Raw genomic sequence first — 26,001 nt, 5'->3', positions numbered from 1 at the left:
CACTATAGTAGACATAAAATTCTACTGTAGACCTACGTTAACGGATGAAATACTTTAATAATAAGCCCTATATAAATCACGCTGGTTAACAGGTCAGGTGCGCGGGTACGGAATTACGGGAATGCCGGGGTAGACTGTTCCCTGCGTCTCTCGGGATATTTCTCAGAATACTAAATTTAGACCTACATTAACTGACGGAATACTTTAATTTTAATCCCCATGTGTCACACGCAGATTAACAGATCAGGTACGCGACTACGGAATTCCGGAAAAAATAACCCTGAAAAGTTCGTATTTCGGAAACGAGACAGGACGTGGTATCTCTCAAAATGCTACACGTGGACCTACATTAACTGGTGGAATATTTTTATGATAATCGGTATAAATAGCACGCAGTTTAACAGGTCAGGTACGTGGGTACGGAATTCCCGGAATACCGGAGTAGACTGCTCCCAGCGTCTCTCCCGAGCTTTCTCTCAGCGAGGACGGGACGGTCGGTCTAAGGAGTCCGTGGTCATGCAGTATTCCAGAGTGAGATTATGTTTTTTTCCTCCAGAGCAGGGCGGCATTCCATACGGATGAAGCTGAGCGTGGACTGGAGAGTCTCTCGAGTGGTGGTGTGTGCGGTGAAGAATGGAGAGAGAGAGAGGTCAAGGGTCTGCTATCCCCTGGAAACGCAGCCGCTGAGTGCGGTCTCCTCTGAGTAATTGTGCTGAGGGAGATTTCCGCTTTCGCAGAAACGTGGACTTGTGATTTTGATCGATTTGATGATAATTTAAGCATTCCTGATATTTTTACTGTCTTTCAAAGGAAAGAGGTTAACATAACCCCAAAATTAAATTAATACTCGGAAAAAACACGAAACTCGAAAACCACGGGGAGATCAGGAGAGACTAATTCAAAAACCACTGAGAGACAAATCAGCTACCAGGAGAAATTTGCGGGCCTTTCCTACTCTTTCTACAAGCACTTACAGGAACACAATAGAGCATGTATTAATTCGGTTAACACTTGCCTTGCTGACCTTAGTACTGTAGATCTGTAACCCTATTTTCAATATTTTTAATGTATTATTTCGTAGCAACTAAGCGAGAAATAGGTACTTGGTGTAATTTTAAAGAATGAATTTTGCTTTTGTTTATTTAGGGGTGCAAAAAGAGGCAAACTATGATTGTTCAAAAGACGGATGACCTAATTATACGCCCGTAGCAAAACTTGAAGGATTTCACGTGGTGTAATATTACGATTATAGCACGCAAAGCGTTAAGTATTATGACCCTAGAATATTTTTCCCGTTGTTACTGTTTAGAGGACACTAAAAATATGCTCGATTATAATCGTGGATCTTCCAAATTTCATGGTTTTAATAGTGAATGGAGAAGTGAACTCCGGAAAAGACATCTTGGCAGTTAGAGAATCACATGGTATGGTATTTGGAGGAGGCGACCGACAGCTGAGGTCATTTGCGCTGTGAAGGAAGGGTGGATAGAAACCCGGCGTCGGCACAAGCCTGCTCTTAACTAAAGGCGCCAAGGGGATCACGACTTAACGTCCCATCTGACGGACGGAGTATGGCGCTTGAAGTGTCCTCTACACAATATTTAAGTAGGAATCGGGCAGTCTAGGAAAATTCTCTGCTACCGCCGGGGTTAGAATCCGAGCCCTCTGGTTGGGAAGCCAACGCTCTAGTCACCACACCAACCTGATCATTTTAGAGAACTGCTCAACTCAATGTTAATAAAGTATGTGTGATAGTTTTGTGTTAGTTCTTGCAAAGAATTATAGATGACGCTAAAAAGGTATTAATTTTTTCATAAATACTCGAGAGCGATCACTTTTATAACTCAACGATTCTAAGATTGGTTTGACGCAGCTCTCCATTCCTCTTTCCTATCTGCTTGCCTTTTCATTTCGGCGTATTTCTTCTCTTTTACCAACATCCTTTACAAACTGTCCCATGTAACTCATTTGGGGCCGTTCCTTGCCCTTCTTCCCTTCCACCTATCCTTCTACGATTGTTTATATCAGGTCGCCTCGCCTCACAAACCAACTACAGTGGAACTTGGTTATAACGTCATCATAGGAACCAGAAGATTTTTAACGTTATATCCGAGTGACGTTATAAGGAAGCAGCCTTAAATCTGAGTGACACCACATCTTGACATTGCACAAACAAAACACAACTAACCACGTATAAAACAACTGTCAACATACGCGATGCTCACACGGAGGTAGGTAGTGATGTGACTGATGATCTACCGTAACTAACGAAACAAACAATACAATACAGTGTGCCTGTGTCAGTGACCTTGTAGAATGTTGGGGTCGGAAGGGATAAGACCCAGGTATGCGGGACAGCCCCCGCTCCCTCCAGATACCAATTAAACAAAAGAGTTGCATCCCGTCACCTGCTTAACGTCCAGCTTGTGACCTGTTTTTGATTTCATGTTTCTACACATGGTTTCCATGAACTTTGGGACATAATACAATCACACTACCACTTTTGCAACCTAAGAATCTTAAAATTTTTGACGCTATACCCGAGCGTCGCAATATTTGTTGATGATATAAACAGGTTTTCGTACAACGTAAAATGTTCAATTTTGGCTGGTCTGTATAAAATGTGACGTTAAACCCGAGTTGACGTTACAGCCGATGCCGTTATAACCAAGTTCCACTGTATATAGGTTGTCCCGTCTTCTTCTTAACGTTTTTAGATGACTTCTCTTTTCTCCCAATCTTCTCAGCACTTCCACATTAAATATTCTAGAGCGATGAAGCTCATTTTTCATTTAGTGCTTAATTTAGTCTTTATCTATTATTTTTTGTGAAAAACCGGCCTTATCTCTCCTCTTCCTGAATTTCTGCGGTGGCCTACTTTCATTCGGGAGCGCGGGATGTGAAATGGTCTCGGGTCTGCTTTAAGTCCATGGGGAATAATCTAATTCTTTGGTCGAGAGATATGTCTTAAAGGGTTTTGTACGGCTGACGATATAGGAAAAACTCCTTTCCGTATCTACTGTATGTTGGTTGTTATTCAAAGTACTGCATGTAACAAGTAAGATTATACGCTGTCACGCGCACTGGTGCAAAGTAATCAACACTGAGGTTACAATTCTTCGTGAAATTAAGTAGTTATTTGGCTTCGCTAGTCTTCTAAACTGTATCTCTCGATTACTGGACAAGTATTCTGCTGCTATGTTATCATACCTGACTAGCAAGGATAAATGAAGTGAGCATTTAGCCGGGTAAATAATATATACATTTACGCCCGAGTAGTTATTGCGTACTTTTGCGATAATCATACCATTTACTGACGATACCGCCTCACTATTTTACATTGCCTGAGCGGCAGATCTGGAAATTCGGGTTCGAATTCCGGCTGAACCAAAATATTTTTTTCGAATTTAACTTGATTCTTGGTACAAAAATGGTTGTTTCAAATAAAATTTAAAATAACAGAGCGGTTAGTGAATGGATTTTCAAGAATAAGATCGCCTACGTTTCGACGGCTAACATCCGTCATCGTCCTCAGTGTGATGAAATAACATGAAATACCCCAGAATTTAAAACTCAACGTAAACATTCAAGATAATAGGTAGGGTACTTAAAGCTTAGGTTGACCTCAGTATTTACCTGGCTGTATTCACAAATCATGTATCCCTCGATAGTTATGAATTTTTCAATAATTATTACTCGTTATTATGTTACCCCTAAAATTTAGTGGTGCGGTGCGGTGTGGGGTATTGTTATTCCGGCTTCATTCGGGGAGCTTATTTGGGAGAAGTTAATTCCAGAATGATATGTTTTATTTTTATTGAAGTATGAATAGAGTCCGAAAAATCCAAGAGGAAAAATCATCCGCCTTGACCGGAATATATATGAATAGTCCTTTTGAAGAAAAATCCAAGCTTGAAGTAATTGTCCTTTTAACTAATATTTTATATATTTTTTGTATTTAATGACATAGGCAATAAAAATGCTGCGTATCAATTATTATCATAGGGTCATAAATATCCTAATTTTATGTCATAATATCATAAATATCCTAATTTTGAGTATATATTATCTCCGTGGGTAATTAGGTCACTCATAAATAAATAATATATGCCCCCCTAAGTATTTAATCATTCCACTTCATTACGTTGAAGTTCATCCTAAAGACGATGGTAAAGTTAGTCGATAGAGTTTGCTGCCTTGATCTAGCGACTTCTGATTGCATTTCGCATGGAAAACCTCTGATACTAATTTATTAAGTATTTTTTTGCATAATGTTGATTAATTCTCCCTTCTGTCTCCAGGTACCGCAAACTTCCCTAGCCCCCCAGACTGAGCTGGTGTATTCCTGCAGTGGTTTTTTAGGTATGAATAACAATTAATTTTCACCCTCTTAACCAATTATAACCCAATGTAAGTAACATCAAAAAAGTATACATTTTCAGCTCTATTCAGGAAATATTAAAACTTCATGTTCTTGTGTGCTGTGAAATTAAATGGCTGGCGCAATTATTATGATTGAGAAGGAAATTTTCGCAATTTTAAAATGAGAAGTCTTGCGATTGAATTTCTCCCAGAAGCAACTCTGGGTTAGAAAGGGTTGACTTATCTTTTTAATTTTTGTTCTTACTTGTAATCATTTTCAACTATACAATGGTCATTTTTTTCTTCTTTCGTATTGCTTTATATTCTTAAGGTATATCTCAACCGTATCAGGGAGTATGAATTTAATATTGGTTCTGTAACTATTAACTCTGTTTTCACGTATACTAGTACGGATTACTTATCAGTAAATAAATATTTAAGGTTGATGGTTTCTGGCAATACTTTATGGAGTTTTCTCATTTTGAATGAAAAATTAAACTTTTTTCTACAGAATATTTTTATTTTGACATGTTTAATGTCAAAAGAAAAGTATTATATCTAAAAATATTACTGATTACTTATTTTAGTGTACAAATAAAAATATTCTGTCGAAAAATAAAATTTAATTTTTCGCTCAAAATAAATATTTAGTTTCCGTATTTCTATTTAATTGACACTCTCATTTGTTGGGTTCTCAAATCTTTTGTGCTCTTCGTCCTTTACGAGACGGACAATCGATTATTCTTTCACTCATCAGTGAGGCACGGCATTACGCCATTCTGATGTCATCGTTTACATTGCTGAATCGCTCCACAGGTACATGAGCTACAGGTGACGTTGATGACGTTATTGACGTAATTATCTGGAGTAATTCTGGTGTAATAAATGGCATGTCTTTGACATAATGCCCCGTCAAAGAACAAATTCGATTAGAATACCTTAAAAATATAATAGGTACCGTATTGTGACTTCAATAATTGTCACTCTTACGCTTCAGAAATTAATTATTATTTGGATGTTTACGGAGAGTCTGAGAAATACAGTGTATCGCATTTCATAAAAATTTAATTCTGAAATCTCATGAGTGTCTTGGACTATTGGCCACAAAAAATGCACATTCAGTGTTTTAAGTGCTATTTTTCAAAATTAGCATTTTTACGTAGCCTTTTAAGGGAGTTCTTGTCTAACTATAAATTCCAAATTAATGCTGCAATATATATGTCGCTTTGGCAAAAAACGATTTAATGTTGGATAATAAGTCTTAGATATCACAGTCGGGATTCTACCTCAAAGATAAGCACACACTTAACAATGCTTGCCTATATAGTTTGTCTCAAACCGTGAGGAAAATATACCTAAATTCGCTTACCAAATACGCAAAGAAATGGGAAGTGGTGGTTTTGGGTGTGCGATGTTTGTGGTGTGCAGCTACCAGTGGACGTGGCCCGTTTGGTGGCCGTGGTTCAAGAGAACTTATTATTCCTGCTCAAACGGGCGTATGCTGTCTTTTCTCGCGACCTAATACTCTTTTAAAAGTACGTTATCATCTTGAAAGTGTTCAGGATACATAGATTATCCCCTTTTCAACATTTGATAGAACTTCAAATATAAAAGCAATATCCTTTGAGAAAATGAGTAGATTAAATTTGCATAATCAACGAACTTAGAGGAGATGGTGTAACGTCAGAACTCTTGTTTTTCTTTCAATTTACGTAATTTCCACAATGCAATAAACGTTTATCGTAAAAATTCCCTCTCAAATCTTTTTTCTTTTCCCTCTTCTCTCCTTCCCCCGACCCCTAAGTTCCCGCGTCAAAACATCATCAAGCATTCAACAATGCACCTAAAAATAAGAAAATTCTAACGATACAAAAATTGCGGAACATGTCAAAACAGTTAAAATTATATTTAAAAAATAAACCTTACACCTGTTGCATACAAACTTATAAACGTTGCAGTAGTTTTTGTTCCCATCTAACATGTAAAAAAATTACAGAAAGCGTCCGTGTGGTCCACAGAATTTCATTATTAGCCGACCTAGGTTACGACAACTCGTCATTTTCAAGGTCATAAGTTGTCAAAACCTTGCTCAGTTATTAATAAAATTTTGTAGACCAAAAAAACACGCTTCCTGACCTTATGTTACTTGCATATTTAAGGTATGGGTGAATTTTAGCTATAAAATATTTTCATTCCTTTTCATAGTATTTTTCTTTCTATTTATCTACTTTCACTGATTCTACAATTCACAGGCATTTGTTGATTTTAAAATACTGGAATTAAATTTATTGACTGAAGGTTACTTTGTATCAGTACCAATGTGGTTTTACTATTTCTCTTCAGCATTTTTATAGACTTTTCAGTAAGTATTACAAATGAGAAAATAAGTCTACCATCACGTGAAAAAATCTGTTATTAATTGTTTTCCCGTGCGAGTCTGGGCTTATTTTCATGTTTCTGGATTTTGAGAAAAACTTCTGTAGACATCTACTTAGGATTGCATGATTTGCAGGAAATATTTAGCTGAATATCTTGACATGAAGCTTTAATATCGCATATCACTCTATTGGAAACCTACACTTAGAGAATCTCTGAAAGCTTGAAATATAATGCAGAGCTTTCGGGTTTTTGTTATCTGGTTTTAAATCAGTCTTGATGAAATCGTTTTAACTTTGTACGATATTTTAAAACGCGCACACCGCGAAAAAATCCACCGTCAGAAGCCAATTAAGCTCGAGTGAAATTGGATTCTGAATCCTCAACTTTTCCACTCTGGGAAAGAATTTGTTAAAAATGGTCAAATACCTCATTCTAACTTAAATGCCTGTGTGCCTCAGACAGTCTTTATAAGGCAAGCTTATTTCTAAGCCTATCACGAGCCTTGGAGTGTCAGCTTCCCTAGTTTTATTCGAGAAAATTCTTCCCCACTAATAAAATCGGTAGGGAAGGTGATGACTCAGCAACCATCGTCAATAACCTCATTAATTTGGCTTCGTATTAATTTAGTAAGAGCGATTTTGAAGAAAGAGTATCCATATTAGTGCTAAATAACGCTGTAGACGGATTTGAGAAATCTTAATATTTGAATGGATAAAGGTTTTTCTTTGTTCGCGATAACCGAGAATGCTTTTCAATTAACCGCGGCCAAATTTTTTAGCAATATTACTTGCTATGAAGACGGATACATTTTATTCCTAAAAAAATATGATAATTCGTTAATAAAACAGCATCAAATCATGTGGGATAAGCATTGAACCCGTTCAAAGTTTCGAAATGCCGTGTATTTTAATCACCCCCACATAAGGTAGAGGGTTGATGTTTGCAATAAACTGTGGAAAAAATAATTGTAGTGATCGTCTTTATATAGTCATTCAATTTTATTTAAGCTTAGATGTTTCCATTAAAATGTCCAAATGCTCTTATTATTGCATTTTAGAAATGTAACAGCAAAATCATCCCTGAACTAGCTGGGCACCCGGCGTTGCTCGGGAAGGATAGTATCAAGAGAAGGGAAAAATTTGTACTTGGTATTCATCTTAATATCGGCCTCTCAATGGGAAAATATGAAAGTTTTTCAAGAAGAAATGCGTTTTCTCGGAATGCACGGTTAAAAGGACAGTAAGGTTATTCGTAGGCCATTTACCTGTGAACGGTTAAGTTGCGAGAAAAGGCAGTATTGGAATAGGAAGTCGCCAAATCGGCCTTTACTTCGCATACTCTACGCTCAAAGATATACAAACATGGCTGAGTGAATGGGAATGTTGTCGGAAGGTGGGAGAGTAAGCAGAGGGTAGGAAATGGGTGCTAGGTGGCGCTGAGCGCATTTCCAAGGTTCGGTAATGAGAAAACGATGCAAAGGACACGTCGGACGCTACGGAAAGTAGCACACGGGGTTCGGGAGCAAGAGATGCACCTATGTACTAACTTAGGTCGCAATCCATGCAGCCGTATAGAAACGCATAGCGGACAGACAAGCAGACATCCTCTTTTACGTACATAGATAAGGGATAATTACCTCAGGCGTTTACTGTTTGCTATAAATACCCGAGTGTTTTTGTCACAAGGTGAGTGGTGCTTTCCTTCTTGAGGGAACCGTTTTTCTCCCCGTCAACTTCCCCATTCACACTTCCCATCCAGACGGCATCACCTCCCATCCCGCCATCCACTTCCCCTTCTTCCAAGCGCCTCTTCCATCGCCATATCTCCCTCCCTCATCCATCAGTCCAATTGTGCGAGACCTCCATTGCCTCTCGCTCGCTCCAACACCTCCAATTCAACCCTTCCCAACACTCAGGGCTTGTTTGTTTGGCGGCAGGATGATGGGGTCCCCTCTTCTACTCATTTTTGTCTTTCTTTATTTTTCTTTCGTGGCCGAGTTAACGCACGCAGAAAGGGGTTTGTTCGATTAATCGAAGTCGTCATCTTTGCCGTCGACAATGCGAACGAGACTTGTGATGTCAATGCCGAACAACAGCTTAATTTTCGTAATGATCCAGAAAATGTTCCCTTTATTATCCCTTTATACATTTTTTATTCGTCTATTATGAGTTCCATTGTATTGTATTACCCCATTTTATTCTTATTGGACAAGCTCAAGAATGATAAATAGCATTTTTCTTATTTAATTGATTTATTTATATCTATCGTAGTTTCATCACAGGTCTTTCATTACCCGGGTTGTAAGAAATGAAACAGTTTATCGGACTGTTGCTAACTCGTGAAATACTAATACTACTTGTAAGTGAAATTATCAGTTAGATATGTAGAGGTTCCACGAGGTAAAGCATGAAGTTGATACTTGATTGACTTCAGCATTTCATTTTTCGATGTCTGTTGTCGAGTCCCACTCAGAAATTCAATGGGTTATTTCCCCTATCAATCAAACCTGCACGAAGGAAACTTGGTCCTCTCTTAGCTTTTAGTAGGCAGCTCAGCAGTCGCGTTGCTAGCCACCCCATCTACCCTCTAGCATTGTCGTTCAAATAAATGCCGTCAGTTTGAGAATTGACGTAGCAATATGTCATCGATAGCTTTTCATCGGAGGTGTCGAAGCGACTGCAGATGGCAACGCATTGTTGAGCTGGGTAGGTGATGAATGGAGAGATTTACTAGTAAAAAAAACACTTAGGTCTCCCGCCAGTTGTCACCAGTGTCTTCTTTTTTTGTTTTTCTTTTAGGCTTTGGCGGATTAATTCGAAATATATTCGCAAAAAATATGACATTTTCCCTCCTCGTTTCCCATTTTCAGTTGAATTTTGCGACCTTTTAGGAATTTAATCAATGAGAGCACTTTTTGCACAATAAGCATAGCTCGGAATCTCTAAAATTTGTTCTTCAATCATGGCCGAATTTTTTAAAAGAGGTTTTGGTGTTGAAATTCAAAATGTATTAGGAAAGATAAGATTCGTCCCCATCGTGTCCCATTGATAGATGAATTCTGTGACCTTGTTTGAAGTAAATCAGTGAGGGTATTCAAACGAAAAACATAACTCGGAAACTCTGGAAATTAAATATTAGTTTCGATTTCCGGCACAAGATCCTTAACCCTTGAGGTTTGAAGTACGAAAATACTCTGGTGGAAAAATCGCGGCACTTGGTTTGAAATGCCTCCTTCCGTACTTATGCAAGCCTTTAAAACTACATGGTTCTCTGGTAGCCACCTCTAGGTTGCCCTAAATTCACTGCAGTGCAGTAGCCAGTACAGAAAAAACTCAAGGGGGGCACAAAAAATATCTTGAGCTACCTTTACTTTTATCGTAATAAAAAAATAATCAAATTACGTGAAAATTTGAGTAAATTTTTATTTAAACGGATTTTAAACCCGTACAAGACGATGCCATCTTGTGATATAAAAAAGTTACAATTGTGGGTCCGCAATGTTCGGCAATGCGGGTGGCCTCGCAAGAGGGGTTAGTTCTCGCAGAGCATGAATATTTCCATCTCTAGAGAAGTTAATACGCGATTGAATCATGTACCACGTATCGCAACTACTTACGGGAATCCGGAAGCATCTTGCGAATCATTTTAATTATGCTACTGAACATTTTACCAAACTATCATTTAAGGCTACACCAAAGAACGAAAAATATGTAAAATTGAGATCATTAATTAACGGAAACATAGGAAAAATGCGCATAATGACAAGTTCTTTTTAAGGTCCTTGTGCTGATGAATTTTAAAAACCATGGAATTATCTCTAGCTAACTTGATTTACTAATTATCAGGAATAGAAACGACTCTAATGGCCATTTTTGACGTTCACAGTTGAAGTGAACGTATTGTAAATCGTCCTTGTACGTGGCATTCTCATCGGCTATGTGTTTCAATTTCTATTATTATTTTTCTTGGCAAAAAAAAAACCGTGATGAGTGAATTCTTTATTATAATATAGCGACCATTTGAACACAGACAGAGATATTATAAATGTTCTTGGGCTTATGTTTTCTCGCTTCGCACGATGCATTTCATGTCTCTTTATCCTTCTACTTACCCAACCATATCCAACCCCAGTAATAGCTGCTATTGCACTCCGAGTGACATATAGCGATTGTTATTACAATAAATGTGTATTGCATTTCTGGTGAATAATTAGGATTTGTTTAATATTATAGATTTGGCTGGGTTTTATTCCATTAATTGCTCTGAGAATATTGATGGAGAGAGTGTGAAATATTATTGTATCATTCCTTTGATCATTAACTGTTTGACTTTGATCTTACAATTTTTTCATTTATCATCTCGTGGAATTGGGCGGTAATTATTGAGGATCCACGGCACTCGACAGTGAAATAAAGCCAAAGTCCCCTCCCACGCTTGCTTAGCCATCAAGGCACTAAGCTGGCTGGGTAATTTGTAGAAATATTGGAATAAAAACCTTTTCGTAAATAGCTCAGGAATACGTAATTTGTATTTTCGATTTTTTTAAAATAATAATTATCCCTGGGTTTAAAAAAAGAGGTTGAATGGGTGCGACCATACACGTGTCCTGCGTGATTGCTGCTTTTAACTTTCGCCCCCTTTTCCGCTTGAGTAGTTGTGGTTTCGAGTTTGAATGCGAACCCTCTGGTAGATGGGGGGAAAAATTATAGGGGGCAGCAGCAAGAGAACAGACACGTTCGAAACAACCTGCACTGCTGAATAGAGGGGGGCGCTAGAGGAAATTCAATTGTTGAACGAGTCAAATGTCTGTTTCGCGAATTTCAAAGTTTGCCAGCGCATGTTGCGATTTTTTTAGAACAATCGCGGAGCGCGCGTGTGTCAACGGTTTTCGTTTTATTTTGTCGCTACGAGTCGTGTGCCTGGGATTCGTACAGAGTGCATTCAATTATCACTATCTTCTCGCGGTCCAACGACGTCAAAAATCAATTCTTCGAAACCATCGAAAATATGTAGTTGTGCTTTCGTGACCGTACACGTCATTGCGGGTCACATACCACTGAACATTTAGGTTAGGTTTTTTCGTGATTTATCAATTCCACTTTTTCTACACGGGAAAGCACAGCTATTCCTTTCAGCTTCCATTGTTTTTTTCCTATAAAATTTATCTTATTAGGGCATAGGTGTACAACTCCGCGGTTCAAAACGAAGTTTTTTCCGATTATTTTATATAAATGATAATATAGACGACATACTTGGAGATTAAAAAGCCAAATTAGGGTGCAGAGTGCCAGGATAATTGAATCCTTGTATTTTCTTTTTAAGCCGACCGTAGAGCTATTTTCATGCAGCTAACGTTATTTGATTAGAAATATATGCTGCATTTGATAACACCCATAACTCAATATATTGCTCGGTAATGAGCCTGGATATTATTTTTATCATGATTCTTTATGCTAAATTAAGATTCTAAAATTTATCTCTCTTTTACGTAATATTTTTTTTCAAAATAACAGCAAATATATCGCTGCCGAATATCTTCTCCCTCCTTTTCAATTAAATATTTCCTCCTTAATAAGCAATTATCAATCATGTTTTATGTCACAGATATTCCGTATTCATATGTTAGAAATCATTGAAGGATATAATAAAAGCAGTAGTACTGTTCAGTTATTGCTACAGATTAGTGGTTTAAACCGTAGCATAGGTAATTTCCGCGTCGGTTTTTGTTATTTCAAAAAGCTATCGGTACCAATGACCAATTGTCTGCTGAACACGTGAAAGGATTCGCGATGTAAATAAAAGTGCTCTGTCTGGGGATTTAGCACTCAATGCTATCAAGCACAGATCATGATCGATTGGGCAAAGCTTGCTTCTAATCGTGTCATTAACAGATAAAAGGGTTAAATATAAAGCCCAACGGGAAATTGGTAACGTTTATATGGACTGATATATTATCCAATAATTTAGGCCTTAAGCGAGATTGAAAGCGTCGCCCTTGTTCATCAAGCGAAGAACCGCGCACATCTCCGGATGGAATGATCGTTTCTGCTTGGAAGTAAAAAGTAAAGATTGTAGCTTGATCACTATGAATTATTTATTTCATTTTAGTGAATAATCCAATCCATTCTTATATTAGCGAGATGCATACAAAAAACGGAGTTGATATTTATTATATTTCATTCATCCTTTAAAAAAAATGGCATTTTCATGGTGTGTGATTTCCGATGTTCGAAACTATTTGCATTTAAGTGAGATATGGCTGCAGGGGCGCAGCTAGGAATTAAGGCTGGGGGGGTTTGGTGCAACTAGTACCAGGGTGTGTGGGGTATGGTATACCCACCAGGATAATCGGTAGGTGAGAGATTAATAAATTGCGGAATTTTAAGATAAATGGTTAAAAATGGTGAGTTTTACGGCTTTCTGAGGGATATTTTATTAATCCTTACACTATTCTATTAGTAATATCAATACAATTAACTAGAAAGGATTAAACATAAAAATTTCTCTGAGCTCTGGGGGGGAGGGGTTTTATCCCCCAAAACCTCCCCGTCACTGCCCCACTGGCTTTATGAAACTCAGCCGTTTTACTTTCAGTAGTTTTTATCGTTGGTATTTTCTAAAATGTGTAGCGAGAGCATCATCATATCATGAGGATTCTATATTAATCTCAAATACTTATTTTTACTTCACTTTCCTACGATGGAAGGGCCATTGTATGCATGCAACGCAAGTATCCCTCCTATATCAAGAGCACGGTCCCGAGTACTTTTTTGATAAGGTCATTTGAATTACGCGTTGCATCACCAGTATTCTGAAGATCTTTCAAATTCTTATATTTTAATTTACTTTCCTACGGTGAAAGGGTCGAATTGAATAATCACATGACGCTTACCTCCATCATGAGCTATGTCCAAAATATTCTATTCATGGCCATGCGATGAAAGCGATTTTCTTACGGTAAATTTTGTTGATGAAAGGGAAAAATAAAATAGCCCAAAGGTGAATTGGTAGAGTTAGAACCCACGGATATCGTTTTTGGCGATTGGTAGGCGTCAACCGGATTATAGGTCAGGATTAAACGTTTCGCCCTCACTCGTCAAGCGAACGGCCTCGCCTTTTTCCGGCTAAAATGGGCGTTTTTGCTCGGTGGCGAAAATTCAAGCTGGCAGTTTTCTCATTCTGCATGATATTTTGAATGGTCTCTGCCCAACCCTTCTTCGGGATTAGCATGAATCATCCAGGAAAGGGAAATGCATTTACTCCACCGCCCCATAAAGCTTTCATGAGGAAATGGATTATGAAAGGTTGTCCTAAGAATAGAGGAATGGCCTTTTGGCGTGCTTCTCTTGGCCTTTTGGTGGGTACTGACGGATCATATGGGCAATCCACACATGTAGTGAGAAGGTTTTTTTTTCCTTTTTCCTGTCCTTATCTGGAAGTGCAGGATGCATGGGATGAGAAGAGGCTATAAGGTTGAAGCGAATGTGGCGGGCCGAGGAGATTAGGAAATTAAAATGGCACTTAGATAAAAGAGTTTTTTTACGTCATTGCCCCTCTGTGCATTTTTTATATTTTTTTATCTCCAGGCATAATTAGATATACGACATCATCAAGGGTAACTTAATGGGTTTATCACTCAGGAGACATCCACAATCATGCTCACTCTTAAATTTACCCAAACTGGGTTACACGGAACGTGATTAACCATGGAAAATGCGCATTTTCGCCGTCGTTTGTTTACGAGTAGGTATATCAACGTCCTTGCGTTTAATTTTTTGGAATAGATGGTGCTAATTTGTGGGTTTGCGATAGAACGAATGATAGAAAAACAACCGTATGTACTTCCTCGTTAAGATAATTCACTCGTTGAATGTGTTTCGATGCACGTCACTATTTTCTCGTCAGTTATATTATGTGGTACATCGAAATGCATGGAGAAGATAAATCATCATCCTATGTTGGATATCAATTATTTTTTGTTTCTCATTATCAATCATGATCCCAAATATACGTTAGCTTTTTTGTTCTGGGCAAATGAATGCATCTTTAATATATCGTCAGGGTTTTTTTCCTAAATGTCTTGCTTATCTCATTCCATGCTTACAAAAATTTTGATCTGGTCACCGTAGCATTTCCAGAAATTCGGTGAACGAGTCCATTCCTGTAACTATCCGGTCAAAGAAACAGCCTTCTTATTTATCCTTGAATAATCATGCAAGCAAGAAGCCTGATGAATTGACATTTTGATAAATTAACCGGCCTCTGTAGTGTAAAGTTCTGATACGCCCAGGAATAAGGATAAACCATGAGATATAAATAGCCGTGTATTACGCCGCGCTACCGTCGGCACAGGCCCTCTGAAGAGATGAAACATGAACCGCGTCGCGATTTCTAATCGCTTGCGTGCGCCTTACCGCGATGTCTCCGTGTGCCACCGCAACCTGCAAACAATCCTTCCTCATCTCGACACGTGGCCTCCCGCGACTATGTAAATCGCGTTAAAAGGAGCAGATCCGCAGCCTGGAGATTAAAGCGAATAATTGTCACATCTTTATCAAGAAAAATATTTTGCCGCCGTGAACTACATCCATCGAGGTTGAATGGCACAAGTAGGGTACAAATAATGTGGATAATTCCTCACTAACATTTTAATTTATCGAATATTTTTACTTTGTTATCGCGATTTATATGTTTCGAACGTTATTTGACTTCAAAAACAGCATTAATTTGTTTTAAAAATAGTTTTTTCTGTCTTCGAAAACGTCCATCAATGATTAAGATCAAAATTAGAATCCAAATAATTTCGATAATTCTGTCATTGTTTTTGGAATTTGCTCTTTTTCCAGCTATTTGAGAAACTCCTATCACTAACACCAAAATAGCCCGGTGACGAGCCCATAGATTTCACTCATTATAATTCCCAAGACGTATCTAACCAATGTTCTGCCAGTTTTATTGTCAAAACGGTATATGCATTCCTCTGTATATGAACATTTACCGGTGTTTTTGAAAATTATCAGCGTTAAATCTTGTGTAAAAATCGAATTTCCAAGTGCAATTTCCATGAAATAAAGCACGGAGGGTATATTTTTGTGGCCTTAAGAAGACGAAGTACCATATTAAGTTCAACCGAATCAGGCATGATATAGTGGATGATCGACGTATTGAAATGAAAGGTAGTTGCGCTATTCCAATATTATTATGAACTATTTTCAATATTTTCCACAATTAAGGTAAGTCCGGGTGAGATGCCCCACCGGGAGAGATGCCCCGATCGTAGTAGTTTAAAAAAGAACAATCAGATTGCTCTGCTGATGATGTCCGTCAATTAGTTGGACAACTAAAGACAAGCTGCATGAGTTTCGCGGTGATTCGATTTTTCTACGCTACTTTAGAACATCATTTCAACTGAGTACTCCGAAATATCCGCTCTGCTATAAGAAAGAGCATAATGGTTCTGGTCGGCATCAGTTAAAATGTTTGAATACTTTGAATTAACGGGTGAAAACTTGTAGCGGCATCTTTATCAAATGCCCGAGGGCAGTGACAAGTCATCTTAGACCATGTGTTTGCACGCTGGCAGTAAGGGCAACTCTCCCGTACAGAAAGGAGAGACGCCCTCGGGATAGATGCCCCAGTGCTATCTTAAGGTATAGATGCCCTACCTGTATTGTTTTCTATTAATTTTAACCAATACGATAGAGACAGTGGCAGATTTATCGGGGGGAATATATGGAGGGGTAAATGGGATACGCAAGGGGGGGCTGTAGCCCCCCTTGGGTATCCAACTTACGCTAGATAGAATGGTAATTTTTTCCGACCCCCACTACTGCTGGAATATTAAACCCCACTTAACCACCCCTTGTCCTTATCCTGGATCCGCCACTGGATAGAAGTAATATTAGTAAATAGAAGAGTGCTAAAGTGCCTCCTAATTTTTTAATTGCTTTGATACAGTCTGATAAGTAAGGAGACGATCTCCACGATTATTGAATCAGTTTATCAAAGCTTTTTATGCAATGCCCTTTACAATCTTAGTCCATGACTTATTGCCTCAAGCATAAACAAATCAGCTAAGCCTCCTTGGCAACAATATAAATAATGATAGAACCATTCACAACAGATTCATCATCATCATCTATAGGTAATCACTTGTTGCAGCAGACACATCCCTCTTCTCAGCACTGCCTCCTTCTGACCTGCGTAATATTTAAATCCCATCTCCATTAGTGATTGACTAAGTCGTTCGTTTAGGTGATGTCGATCATCGCTCACTATTTACTTGAGTGATTCAATCGATTGTTTTTTATCTTTTTCACTTTCGATAATGCCGAAGAGCAATTTAAAGAATCTCTAACGAGGCTTAAAGTTGGTGATAGCGGAATAAGTGAGGCTGCGAGGTACTTCTGGTCCCCTCTCGGACTCATCGCCGATGCAGGCATAGGGTAATGCAAGCAAAGCTTTAGGTCCATTTGGCATGGAGCAGGAAAAGCGTCTCGTCACTCATAATCAACGCCTGGAAAAATCTGGGTTTGCACCTGATCGAGAGACTAGTATATCAATAGCCTATCAGTTTGCTGAAAAGCTTGTCCTTCAATGTAGAACTGAAGATGTCGGGTTGTGAGTGGCTTAATTCATTTTAAAAAATCCAGAACTTAGTGCTAGGCAGTCTTAAAGGTTGTCAACTGCTAGAGGTCAAGGTATGACTAGAGAAAGCATTAGTCACTTCTCTAAAATACTCTCAGAATTATTTCAGGAGAGTGATTTCTTTACCAGGCCGGCCAACGCCTACAATATGGACGAGTGTGGTTGTCGGCTAAATAACGTCCTGGGGAAGATTTTATCCACAAAAGGTGCTAAGGATGTTCAGATTCTGTTATCTATGGAGAGAGAAAAGAACAACTCCGTGATTGCGTGCTGCAACGCTGAAGAGCTAAGGATGTTCAGATTCTGTTATCTATGGAGAGAGAAAAGAACAACTCCGTGATTGCGTGCTGCAACGCTGAAGAGCAAGTTCTTCCTCATTAATGATTAATGTTCAAAGGCGTCTGACCGAAAAAGAAATTTTCAGACTCTGAATGGACTCCGACCAAGTTCTGGCTTCAGGGAGATACACATATTTCTTATGGACCCATCAACATTGCCTAAACACTTCTTCAACATAAGTGATGGAATAATAGCGATAGAAACCCAAATCTCTAAGCAACTGTCCGGAGTACATGACCCTAGTTCAATGCCTGGGACATCCATAGAAGCCTTTAAGCAACTTTTAAGCCGTCAAAGGATCATCTTAATTCAATAATGGCACCTACTAAACCGTCGAATCAAATATCACCATTCACCACCTTCGAAATAAATTCGAGAAAATTGATACATACGGCGAAAGTACTGACGTTCGGCGAACACGTAAAATAAAGAAAGATGAGGGCGAAGAGTAAAAAATAAAGCGCTTCAAAGATTGTAAATTTGGAAAAAATTAGGAAAAACTAATCATTGATGATGACCATATCAGATTTTTAGAATGTGAGGATAACTATTTTACCACAAAATTAACAGTAGACTTGATCAAATGTTGCAATTGCGATCATTGTCTGCACGAGTCATGCACAATTTTTGGAAATCTCAGGGAATAAATGTAGAACCAAACTTCTAGGAAACTCGAGGAAAAAAGAATAGTAACCTTCTAAACAATTTTTTTTGTAAATTAGGTAAGAAGCTCCTGTAAAATATTATTATTTCTATTGTTGTCATTCATTAGTACATAAACGAGTTTCAGTGCAATATTTAAAGATTATTTTCTCTGAAATCATGCAATTTAGAACAATCCTTTTACTAAAGTTGCTTCAAAATGTGTTTAAATGTTATATTAATATAATAAATTTAAGTTATTTTGAATGTGTTATCATATAACAAGTTTAATTAAGATTGAATTCAGCTTGAGCTGCATGGGGCATCTCTCCCGAGGAGGTGGGGCGTCTCACCCGGACAGTTGGGAGAGATGGCCAAATGCATATTTATGGTAAAGTTTGAATATTTTTTAATCGAAATTTGTTCGTATATTGTTAATAATCAATAAATGTTGTATTATATCGCGAAGTCCTACATTCTTACTATTACCTCAATCATAGATATGAAGACATTTCCTTAGGTGGGGCATCTCTACCGGACTTCCCTTATCAGTAATTGTGTAAAAGTGCTACTACCTGTCATTTCAATATAATGTTAAGAGCATATTTTGAAGTTTTCTTGAAAATCTAATACGCTACGTTTCTCAGATCAACCTCCATCTCATTTTTCCTTGCCGATATTTCAGCTAATAGCTTTATAGTGAATAAATCATTCTTAGGATACAGTATTTCTTTGTTTTGGACGGTATTTTCCTTTGAGATCCCACAACCATGGGTTGGTTTTGGTCATTCAAACCGTCCTCCCGCAAAGGCAATTTTAGTTTTTATTTAAGACTTATTTTATTGAAGTTTAATCAAATTATTTATTTATTTCTGTAACTAATTGTATGCAACTAGGCCAATGGCCGGGTGGCAAATAGTACACAGTCATCATTGTACGCTGAAAGCATACTTAGATGAAGAACCGCACCGCCATGGGTGGTTTTTGGGCGCTCAACCCATTCTCCCGCAGATTTTCCAATTACTGAAGACATTAAACTGAGGTTTGATCGAGTGCTTTCATGTGTTCATTCAATTGAAGCGTATTGTAAGTAGGCCAATGGCCAGCTGGCGAGTAGTAAACAGCTAACAATGGAATGCTGGATATATGCTTAGACGATAAATGAGAAAGATATGCAGGCAGCAAAAAAGATAATTAATACACGCACCTTTTCTTCGACCTTCAGTATAAAAATTAGTTTTAATAATTCATAAAATAAGTATGTATTTAACAATTCTCATTTTTATCACATAGCATAGCTTCAGTCATGGGAGCATGGTAACCTAGTGGGTGGAGGGCTTGGCTGCTTATCAAGGGGTCCTGGGTTCAAATCCCGGGTGAAACCTTCTTAAATCCCCTAGCATACGTGAGGCAGCCCAGGAAAGAAACTGGCCCGCCTACCCTGTATGTGTGAATTTCACACGCCCGTAGGTTAAGCCGGGGTGAGCCCTGCCATCACCTAACCGAACCAGCCTCCTGGTTGAATCACCGAGTGAGTGAACATAGTGTTGATAATGAATACGCTCATAGCGAAGGCTGCTCGAGTGCTCCATCGTGTAATATCCACTATGGCTGCCGGCGTTCCGGGGTAAAAATCGTACTCAATCCTCAGGGCTGAAACAGTCGCCAGCCATGGAGGAGATTACACGATGGAGCTCCCGATCAGCCGTCACTACTAACGTAAGGCGGAAAAGCATGAGGTCTTTTGTCAATAAATACGCTCCCTTAAGAAAACGTCTACCTGCACTCACGACCTTCCTCCCATAGTTTCTCGTAACTCCTTCAATCTCTTTGGCGGTTGAGTTACCGCCGCTGAAACGGATCAACGCGTTATTGATTCACTCACTCACTGGGGCGGCTTGCCGTCAAGGAGATACGAGAGGGACAAAGAGAGAAAGAAAGAGATGTCAGCCAGCGGGAGCACGGGGACGGAAAGACAAAGGAAGGCGGCGCAGCGGGCGGCGGGTGGGAGGTGGGATCGTAATGGATGCGGGGATGCGTGAAGTCGCGCGCTCCGACGAATCGTCCGTCGGGCGAGTTGAGTGCATTTCTCTGCGCACCCAAGTGGTCCCGCGAAAAATTCATATCGGGACAGCTTCCGGGTTCGCAACATTATGGGGGATGCTCGGACAGGAGCAGGTAGGAGTTGGCCGCATCGGGTCGAGGGCGCTATGAGGAGCAACAGATGAGAGAGACTGAATTAAAATGCTAAGCAATCAGGGTGTCCTGTGACCGGGAAAAACCGGGAGTATCGGGAATATACGTGAAATTTTTAGTCCGTTGAATTATGCATGAATAATAATTATCATTATTATCCTATTATATCTTTTCTATCACCTATTATGCTAACGTCAAACCAATTAAAATTATTCAAAACAAAAGCCTAAGAGTTATTTCACGAACTTCCATGACTGAATCATCCTTTCCGCTGTCCTTAACGTTAAAAATCCTCCCAATTAGGCGATTGTTCGATTATTAAACCTTAGAGATTTTTTACAGTCACGGTCGACATAAAAAAAACCGTGCACCTGCGCAAAAACCCCTAAGTTTCCACCATATTTCTTATAATTCTGAACCAAAAGTTGAAGCATTCAAACACTTTTATAACTATTTAACGCCAAAATTTTATAATAAAATACGGCAAGAATTTCATTGATGCAATGGTCAAGCTGATTTTATTAATAAATTGAGAGGCTGGTTGTTTCGTCACAAGAATGTTGAATTTCTCTTTGAGGCAATGACTTTACTTTCCTCAACAAGAGTTCCACGGATTATGTTAAATGCGTATACTCTTTATTTTTCTATAAATTTAATTTGATTACAATTTTTAATGTAATGATGAATATCTTAGAAGTGGGAAATTGCATTTTATTCGCCAGCAGATGATGGAACGTTTCCTCCTCATCGACCTTTTTACCATAGATTATCGTTCCAAAATTAATGATTTGTAATGAAGAGCATTGATTTCTTTACTTCTCCAATGGGGGTAGTAAAAATTTCTACAATGGAAACTTTTGGAATGCATATTAAGGGTACTGAAAGAAAAATAGGTTGGCGCCGGACAAATTGGGTCAAGAATTTAATGAGGCACAACATACGAGAGGGGGTGGTGAAGGTCAAAGCGAACTCGGTCGAGGGAGTATTATGAGGAGAAATAATTAGTCGAATGGAGGTTGGGATACGTTTTTATTGAAAAGAGGATATTGTTATCAAGTTCATGGTTATACTTAAAAATTCAACTGAAAAACGATTTAAATTTCCGCAGTAACATTAAATGATTTATAAATCCATCTATGCACAAGCTCTAAATGTTCTTATCAATTTCGTACCATGTTTTGTTTTACATTTTTTGTTTGTTTCAGCTCGTTTGTTTATGTGCTAATTATTATTGTATTTTTCAATGTGCTTATCATAGAAGGCTTACTTTTGTCTCTAATCAGGCTCAAGCAGTTGTGGAACTAAAATTGATGACTGCCTTTCAATTTCTAGTCGTAGCCATAACGTATTTTCTATCAACCTCAGTAAACGTTTTTGTTCACAGAAACAAAAAGTACGAAATTTTCTTTGCTCAGAATTTTGTGTGATGAAAAAAATACCTGAAAGTACAGAATAAGTTTATTTTTGCGTTGTTTTTGAAATCGCAGGAAAATGAAATGAAATTTAATTAATCGTCATCCTTTTTTTTTAAATTTCCTACTCATTTTCTTTCTTGCTTTCGAAATTTTTGATCCGGTCACCCTAGCATTTCCAAAATTTTGGTAAGCGAGCCCATTTCTCTTCCTATCAATACTTTGACGGGGCGTGTCTCCTTTTAGTGATATTCTATGGTTGGGTGTGGCCAAGAAATCCCCCCAAAAGCACTATTATCATCATCCCTCCAATGCCCTTGCGACTGAATGCAGCGCCCCTCCCCCAAAAGCTATATAGGCGGCAAACTTAGTGGTTATGTGATGGGTTTTGTGATGAATGGTGGCAGGAGGTCGTAAATTTAAATGACTATTAAACTTATACGCCGTTTTATGCGACCCACGTGACTGGATACTGAACTTATCCTTGAAAGTGCAGTTAAGAAGGTGAGAATAATCCATTGATGTCTCATATCTCCAATGGTTGGTCGGGAATGATTTGCTCGTGCTTTCGCCGGTACTTTCTGTCTAGTGTAAATATTGTCCTAATTTTTTTCAATTTTTATTATTGAAAATAACCTTTATTCTCTATGCAGTTCCTACAGAATGGGGTCTCCTTAGACTCGTAAACTATCGGCGATAAAATTAATCAAATATTAATTACTTGAACTTTTATGTCGTGCTGTCTGTCGCTTTGTAGTAACGTGAAGAAAAATATTTTTTCTACTTTCGACTATAGAGCTTAAATAGGGCTACCTAGATTTCAACGATGGATGCATCACTTTGGTTCTTTACTTTAACTTTTAATAGAAACGGATACATTTAAATACACCTAGAAGTGATAGGTTTCATGTGCCTAAATATTTTACCCTTTCTTGAAATAACATTTGAATTTGATCCAAAATAATTCCATAAGTAAGTTGAATTTTAATTATAGATCATTTAAATGGGCTACCAATGCAAAGAAATTCTCATTTACGGAGCATTCATTGTTGAGTATAAAAATATGTATAGATATTTCAAAAGTCATTATGAGGAGTATAAATGCAAGGAAATAGAGTGTAAGGTATAATACATGCCGTCACTCGCTATATTGAGGAGCCTTGGGGTGTAAGCAGGAATGTGCAGTTTTTCAAATTCAAGTATTTTTAAATTCGTATTTTGAGTACACTTCTGATTTGTATTTGGTAATTCAAATGCGCGACCTTAATGTATCTTGTATTTTGTATTTCGAATAGGGCCTCTTGGTATTTTCACATTAAAATATAAAATAAAAAATACATTTGTAAAATAAATTTGAAGTGGCTCTGATGAGACTTCTGTAACACTTTGCTTCAGAGATCACTTCGTTTTCGTTAGAATCGTTTTCTTCATGGTTGCAATTTTCGATAACCTGCCAAGGCTGGTTATATTTTTCAAGATCCCTTAGTTTACACACAAATATATTTTTTATTTTGAAAGGTATTTAAAGTATTATTTTGTAGTTTGTTTTTCAAATACCGAGGTAAAAGGTATTTTGTATTTTGCGTTTCAAATACGTTTGGAGTGGTATTTTGTGCTTCAAATACTCCTCGGCTTGTATTTTACCCAGCGCTGGGCGTAACATGTAGATGTGAAGGGACCGATGGTCGCTACAGGACTAGGACGAGGTGCGTGACACGTGGAGAGAAGCCAAGGAAACGCATGCCTTATCAGAATTCGATGAATCTAGAGGAAAATCTCTTTCTCCCTCCACTCTTCATCTCTGGAGTGGGTGAGAGGCGTACTTCCGTTCACGAGAGCCATTGGGATTCAATCGATTGTTCGCTCGCCTTCTCTTTTCATCGTCCTTTCGATTCTGAAGGGGAAAGTTGGTCGTAGTCCCTGTCACACGCTTGGAGAGGCATTCCATATCAAGGCTCTTAAGAGGACGCATTTCTTTATATCGATCGGCCTTTTTTGGTGGCGTATGTCTCCCTTGAAACTGATGCCATTTTCTATATTTTAATCTAAATTCGTATACTTACTGTAAAGTGTTGATGGAGGCTTTTTTTATTTTTATTAATTTATTCCCATACCACCGAAAACAGCTGATATTGCCCACACACAGCGTTTACATTACCTCGGATGTAACCGAGGCCCGTACCGCGGTTGCCCTTGAGCCCTATCCACTAAGGCAATCTCTCGGATAGTTCGTGGTTGGTTGGTTCTCGAAAAGACCTCGTAATTTCGGAATGAGGTACGCACTGAGGTCTATCCGAACTTTCCGTCGCGTAATTTCGTCCGAGAGCGGCCGAATCGACGGAGGGTCTCGGAAAATGACTTTTCGTATCTCGGAATCGGAAAGTGATGTGATAGCTGGTAAGTTATGAAATATTTTTACTGCGAAAGTGGTGGTGCAGAAGCTGGTAAGAAGCAATACTGGCACGGTATTTGTACTAAAAATTATGGGAAATGGATGATTATGTACGGATTTAGGAATTAAATTAAGTTACAGGCGAAACCAGTTCAAGCGTTAATGCCTTGATAGGCATTACCGCTATTCAACAATGTAGTAAATTTAGCATAGCGGATAAGCATGAAAGCGCTACCGAGTGACGTAAACGGAAAGTTCGATTCCGAAATCTCGGAAACAAGGAGACTTAGTAACTAGATAGGGCTCAAAATCATCGTCAGAACGCGCGTTTGTTTCCGAAATATCAGTAGTTCGTGAAGATTCCACTTTACCGTGGTCAGCGCTGCTGACGCTACCGAAACCGGTGAAAGGAAGTATGAAGCGTTGAGCGATAAGATAATTTCAAGACATGGGCGAAAATTGATAGAAGCTTCAGCGTAGTGAAGGTTATTTTCAAGAAAGATAAGTGAAGTTATCGCAGCGTAATTCAATTTTTTTGCGACTGGTTATGAGCATAGGGAAGAGTTTCAAAACGTCGGTACACGAGGGCAGCACTAGGTTATCACATTCGTGTGAATGAACGATCTTTGGTTGCCGATGCACTGACCACAATCGTATGAACATGGCATAACAGCCGAATCGACAAAAATATGTTCGATTGAGGATGATAGATGCGTTTTTTTATTTCGACGCGTCACTTCTGCTCTACTGGCCTATTTTGTGACCTACTACTCCTTTTACAACGTATGCTATTTTCTATGAAATAAAAATGGTGGCCAGTCTGTAAAAGTATTATCCCCAAACTCCAATTGTATTGCTGCTGCGGCACATTCAGTCAATTAAAGATTACGTATATGCTATCAAATGTTGAAAATAATTCACTCTTAGACATCCTATAAACGTCAACTTAAGTTTTAAGAACTGTTATAGTATTAAGTCCTTAATACTGTAATTAAGACATTAAGTCCTCTGCTTACTAACTTTTTGAGATTCGACCATTCCAGCGTGCCCGAGTTCATTCCCGAAATTGCAAATTTACCGCTTGTCCGATGCCGCACGGTGTGGCGCAGAGGAACTCGCACCTCCTACCGTCCATCCGACCCACACCGTCGCGACGGTGAGTTGACGTAATGTTGTAACGCTGTGTTGCATTCTGCAGGATAACGAAACTTTTCAAATCCCTGCTTAGTTTTTTCAACTTAACCCCTTGCGCTGTAATGACGAGTCTAGCTCGTCATGAACTTGCGATGCCAAACCGCTCAACGACGAGTGTATCTCGTCATCGGATTTTCATAATTTTAGCACTATTTAGAGGAACAATATAATTATTTTGAAAGCTTAAAAATGTTAAAACATACATAGTATACATAAATAATTCACATTTAATGAAACATGATGCATTGGAAGGATTAAAATGATTTTATTCGAGTAGCGATAGCTGTGTTCTCCATTTTAAATAATCGCATTTTATTTCACAGTTATACGTTTATTACAAATTACAAAATATCATTTCATTACCTACCATTTAAATGAGAACCACAGAAAAAAATAAATGGAGAACAGGAACACGATATTCGGAAAATTAATCGAATT

At 38.4% G+C, this 26,001-nt stretch overlaps 1 protein-coding gene across 3 annotated transcripts in view; it reads left to right on the top strand.

Annotated features, from left to right (window-relative positions):
* Positions 1-26,001, top strand: part of LOC124164048 (CYFIP-related Rac1 interactor B) — a 211,033-nt gene that overhangs the window by 49,315 nt on the left and 135,717 nt on the right. For 2 of the 3 annotated variants that reach the window (XM_046541214.1, XM_046541215.1), the window contains exon 2: positions 4,302-4,362. The exons of the other annotated variant lie outside the window; for it this stretch is intronic. The gene's annotated coding sequence lies outside the window, so the exon portion shown is untranslated. The remainder of the gene's footprint in view (positions 1-4,301; positions 4,363-26,001) is intronic. 3 annotated transcript variants of the gene reach the window in all.

This window comes from Ischnura elegans, chromosome 8 (assembly GCF_921293095.1).
Source record: "Ischnura elegans chromosome 8, ioIscEleg1.1, whole genome shotgun sequence".
In the NCBI taxonomy this organism is placed as follows: domain Eukaryota; kingdom Metazoa; phylum Arthropoda; class Insecta; order Odonata; family Coenagrionidae; genus Ischnura; species Ischnura elegans.
This window is presented reverse-complemented; position numbering and strand designations above follow the sequence as displayed.